Here is a 6000-nt window from a genome sequence, read left to right as displayed (position 1 = left end):
ATTTGTTGTTTCAGATGTGGGTCCAGAGATCACCTCACCATAGACTGCTCTCTGGGACAGTCAGTTTACTTTTATTGTAAATTGCTTGGGCACCAGAGTCGAGATTGCCCGCGGAAGGCTCAGCATACTGCTCCCGGAGATACTACTCAGGGAGGGCAGCACAGTCAGTCAGGGGCTAGACGAGGAGGGCGGAGATTTTCACCCTCACATTGCCAGCAGGGAACAACTTCCCCTTCTGCAGCTGCATTTGGCATGCTCGGACAGGAGTACCCAGTACTCCCATAGTACCCTAGAGCTCCATTCCGAGACCTCATTATCTGACTCAGGGGTAGTATCAGCTGCAGCCCCAACCATAGGCTCAGTATCAGACGCAGTCCCAGCCATCGGTACAGTATCATTCGCCGCCCTCTCAGACTTCTCTGGCATAGTATCCAGCACCGCCTCAGTGGAAGGCTCCTGCCTAGACGCAGCAGTTGCAGGCAGCGTTACCACCTCTTCTTCCGCCAGAGACCGGGCGTATTCATGCGGTCACCAGAGAGGATGCACAGCGAGCCGACGGATTTGTTTTCTGCAGTACGATTTCTATTTATGCCTTATCTATAGATATACTGATAGATACTGATAGCTCGCATTCTTTTATATCTCGTACTTTTATGCGGGAGATTGGTAGACTACCCACTTTCAGACTACAGCGACTGACCGTCTCCCTACCGTCCGGTGATTCATTAGACGTCACTCAGGAGGTCAGAGGTTGCCCGTTAGATTTTGGCAACCTGATACTTACGGTAGATCTTTTAGTATTGGAAATGGTTAATTTTGATATTATTCTTGGCATGGACTGTTTGTCAGCATATCATGCCAATGTTGATTGCCAGACGAGGGTGGTCACATTCCGACCTCCAAACCAACCCTCGTGGGATTTCACTGGCATCAGAGACGACGACATATCGATCATTTCAGCGATTCAGGCTCAGAAGCTGCTATCGCATGATTGTCAGGGTTTTCTACTATCTTTGATTAGTACTGGCGACAACGGTAGTTCGCAGCTCTCCGATGTTCCAGTAGTCCGAGAGTACCCAGATATATTTCCAGGGGAGATATCAGGTTTGCCTCCCAGAAGGCAAGTGAAGTTCGCTATTGAGCTGATTCCGGGGACTGCGCCGGCATCGAAAGCTCCTTATCGTATGCCACTAAAAGAGTTGAACGAGCTGAAGGTTCAACTCCAGGAGCTTTTGGATAGGGGATTTATTCGCCCTAGTGTTTCTCCATGGGGTTCCCCAGTATTGTTTGTCAAGAAGAAGGACGGTATACTGAGATTATGCATTGACTACAAATAGCTGAATGCAATGATCGTCAGAAATAAGTACCCCCTTCCATGGATTGAGGATTTGTTTGATCAACTCAGAGGTACATCAGTGTATTCTAATATTGATCTACGATCCAGATATCATCAGTTGAGAGTCAGAGACTCAGATATTCAGAAGACAGCTTTCCGTACCAGATACGACCATTATGAGTTTTTGGTAATGCCATTTGGGCTTACCAATGCTCCAGCGGTATTTATGGATTTGATGAACCGCGTCTTTCTGGAGTATCTTGATCAGTTTGTTATCGTTTTCATTGATGACATATTGGTCTACTTGCGTTTTGAGGAGGAGCATGCACAACATCTTTGTATAGTCTTGGAGACTCTTTGACGACATCAGCTGTACGCGAAGTTCAGTAAGTGTGCATTCTGGTTATCCTCAGTCATTTTTCTGGGACATGTGGTCTCGAGCAGAGGTATTTTAGTAGACCCTCAGAAGATTGAGGCTGTCACCAGTTGGGAGCAGCCGAAATCAGTACAGGAGATCCGTAGTTTTCTAGGACTGGCCGGATATTATCGACGTTTTGTCGAGGGTTTCTCGCGTATTGCTATGCCGCTGACACGCCTTCCCAGGAAAGGCGTGAAGTTCACGTGATCCGAGGATTGCGAGACCAGCTTTCAGGAGCTGAAGCGGAGATTAGTGTCGGCTCCAGTTTTGGTTTTACCTTCTGGGGAGGATGGATTAGTACTCTACACCGACGCGTCTCTTCAGGGTTTGGGCGCTGTTCTGATGCAGCACGGCAGGGTAGTCTCCTATGCTTCTCGACAGTTGAAGGATCATGAGAAGAACTACCCAGTACATGATCTGGAGTTAGCTGCCATCATTTTTGCTCTGAAGCTTTGGCGACATCATTTATACGGTATTACATTTGAGATTCTCACTGATCATAAGAGTCTCAAATACATTTTTACTCAGAAGGAGCTTAATCTCCAACAGAGGAGATGGATGGAGTTCCTGAAGGATTACGATTGTACCATTAGCTACCACCCGGGGAAAGCTAATGTGGTTGCCGATGCACTCAGCAGGAAGTCCAGAGGGACTTTGGCTTGCCACCGAGTTTCAGTTGCAGACTTGGTTCAGGGTTTCTTTGAGTTAGACCTTGAGGAGCAGGGACATACAGAGCAGAGTATTCTTGTTACCATGGTTGCTCAGTCGTCGATCAGGATGAGGATACGAGAGGCCCAGGCTGGTGATCAACATTTGCAGTTCATTAGCAGTCAGATAGCTTTCGGGCAGCAGACCGAGTTCACACGAGACGAGGAGGGTATTATATACTTCCAAGGTAGATTATGCGTACCTCAGTCTCATCTAGTCTTACAGGAGCTACTTCAGGAGGCTCATCGCTCTCGATTTACGATCCACCCAGGCGGGACCCGCATGTATCGAGATTTGAGACGTCCCTACTGGTGGAACGGTATGAAGAAAGACATCGTGGAATTTGTAGCTAGATGTCTTGTCTGTCAGTAGGTGAAGGCTGAGCACTAGAGACCTGCCGGATTACTTCAGCGGATTTCTATTCCTGAGCGGATTCCTATTCCTATTCTTGCGATCCACCCAGGTGGGTTTGCCTAGGACACAACGAGGTCATGACGCGATTTGGGTAGTCGTTGATTGATTAACAAAATTCGCGCACTTCTTAGCGATCCGGAGGACTGATCCCTTAGATCGTTTGGCAGATCTGTATTGCCGGGAGATCATCAGATTACATGGTTTCCCTTTGACTATTATTTCGGATAGAGACCCCCGGTTCATGTCTCGTTTCTGGCAGAGTCTGCAACAGGCCTTGGGCACTCAGCTCCGTTTCAGTACAGCTTTCCATCCGCAGACAGATGGACAGTCAGAGTGGACTATTCAGACTCTAGAGGACTTGCTGAGATCTTGTGTACTAGATTTTGGAGGCAATTGGGAGCACTATTTGCCATTGGTAGAGTTCGCCTACAACAATAGCTTTCATTCGGCTATCCAGATGGCACCGTTTGAAGCGTTGTATGGTATGCCTTGTCGGACACCCACCCTGGGGAGGCCCAGCTGTTGGGACCTCATAGGGCTCAACATGACGCAAAGTTGGTCCGTACTATCAGACGGAGGATGTCAGAGGCGCAGGATCGCCAGAAGAGTTATGTTGATCGGAGACGCAGACCCCTGGAGTTCTCTATTGGCGACCATGTTTTTCTGCGAGTATCACCCACGAAAGGGGTGAAGAGATTTGGCCTCAGAGGTAAGCTAGCTCCACGATACATTGACCCTTTCCAGATCCTGGAGAGGATTGGAGCAGTAGCTTACCGGCTGACACTATCACCATCCCTGGCAGGCGTGCACGATGTATTCCACGTATCTATGCTGAGGAGATACGTACCCGACCCGACACATGTGCTGACAGATATCTCAGTTCCAGTTCAGCCTGACGTCACTTATGAGGAGATTCCGGTACGGATTTTGGACCGGAAAGAGCGTCAGTTGCGGAACAAGACTATCTGGTTGGTTAAAGTCGGATGGCAGCATCACACGGATGAGGAGGCTACTTGGGAGCTCTAGGATACGATCCGAGCTCGATACCCCCATCTTTTCACTTGAGGTATGTGATTTAATTTACCGTTCAACATTTATACTCTTTACCTGTTGATAGTATTTGTTGATGGTAGATAATGAAATTTGGGAATCAAATTTTTATTAGTGGGAGAGAATGTAAAATACCGGAAAAGGGTAGATAATAATAAGGGAATTTTCTGAAATTTTTAGAAATTTTTTAGAGCTCGTATGGACAAGTTTACGGGGATAAAAATGGGCCCCGGAAAAACCTGTTTAGGCTACCCCATTTTAACGAGGAAAAATTTTCTTTTACTTTTTATTTCTTTTTCTTCTTTTCTTTATTTGCTTTTCTCCTTCCCCGTGCTTGTGGCCGACGCCGATCCCTTGCCCTAACCGCCGCTGTGGTTTCTTCTCCTTTTATTCTTCTCTTTGATCGCGCCGCACCACTTCCAATCCTCTTCTCTTCCCCCTTCTTCCTTATTCCTCTGTCGTCGACTCATTGTGGAGACTACCACAGCCGACACTGCACGAAGCAGTGCTGACCCAGCGCCGCTGGACTCGTGAGTCCCTCACCCTCCCGAGATACCGCCGACCCCAAGAACCCTAGCGTCGATCATTTCCTCTGCCCTAGCCGCATCGCGCCACCCCTCTTTCCCTCTTCCGCCGACACCATCGTACCCTAGCTTCTACGGCGTCTCCTCACCTTCTTCGCGCCGTCAGTGCCCTACCTGGTTTGTTTGGCACCACTGGATCAAGTCGAAGCCACCACTGATCGCCGGAGTGGAAGGGTTATCCAGACTTCAAGGGTTCTGCCGAGCCACTTATTTTGACCTAGTGCCACTACTAGCTTCTGTGCTGCTTGCTGCCACCGTAGAGGTAACGATTTCGGAGTTGGGTACTTAGTTTGGAAAGGAAAATTTGCTGATTAGGGTTTCTTTGTCTAGCAGATGTTTACCTTGAATTGCAGTAGCCGGCAACCCTATTCTGGCCGCAACCCTTAGCTGTGAATTGAGGTAAGGTTTAGGGTTTTGATCTTCGTGGTGTATGATTGCTAGTTGTGGTAGCAATAAATTGTTAACTTAGGTCTAGAATTAATCAAATGGTGTAATTAGGGTTAATGAAACTAACCCTAGATGGTCGGTGGATTAGAAATTTGTTTAGCTATTTGTTTATAATTAACTTATCTAAACTGTACGATTTACTACATGACTTTGACGCGAGGATCTCGACGTCGAATTTGGACCGGTTTGGACTTTTCGATTGGAGGCGGGTACTTTGACTTTATGTCATTTGATATGCATAATAATGTTTTTAACAAATAGCAATGATTGTGTTTCTTATTTGTTTCGGTTGATCACTACCTGATCTGTTACATGCTTGTTTGTTTATTTGCTATGCATATCATGTTAATATTTACCTGATTATACATACTTATAGAGGTAGTGATACAACCATGTTATTTATTATGTTCAGGACCTAGGGTTTTTGATACCTTATCTGATATGTGTACCTTTGATTTGATTCACTTTTCTATGGTACACATTTTATATATATATGGATATTGCTATGCTGTTCAGAATTTTGTCATGCTTAGTGTCATGCACCATTCGCATGATTGCATGCTGCGCGATAGTCTGCTCCATTATTGTTGAGCACATCGCCAGTTTCATCTCTGTCGGTGCTCCGTTGGTCCGCTCATGGGTAGCGCGACGCAACGTGGTAGCAAGTCAGTTTTTCTCTGTCGGTGCTCCGTTGGTCCGCTCATGGGTAGTGTGACGCAGCGTGGTAGCATGTCAGGGATCCCTCCCCATCATCGTGTACCGGGAGATGAGAGCATTGAGCTCCCCCATTTATGATTTGGGGTAGGAGGATATGTGTACTCTGACAGTATCCCGTCCACTCGGTCACTCATCAGGGGCAGTGATGGTAGAGTACACGATTGTCACAGCCCTACCCACTCGGTATCACCATCGTGTGTGAGATCGCTGACTGGCGTCAAGGGTGACCATGACATTGTCATCATATGCATGATGCATTTATTGCTTGTGTTTGCTGTATTTACTTGCTGTATTTATATGGATGCATATGATTGACATGCATATAA

This window comes from Zingiber officinale, chromosome 4B (assembly GCF_018446385.1).
Source record: "Zingiber officinale cultivar Zhangliang chromosome 4B, Zo_v1.1, whole genome shotgun sequence".
Classification (NCBI taxonomy): Eukaryota; Viridiplantae; Streptophyta; class Magnoliopsida; order Zingiberales; family Zingiberaceae; genus Zingiber; species Zingiber officinale.
This window is presented reverse-complemented; position numbering follows the sequence as displayed.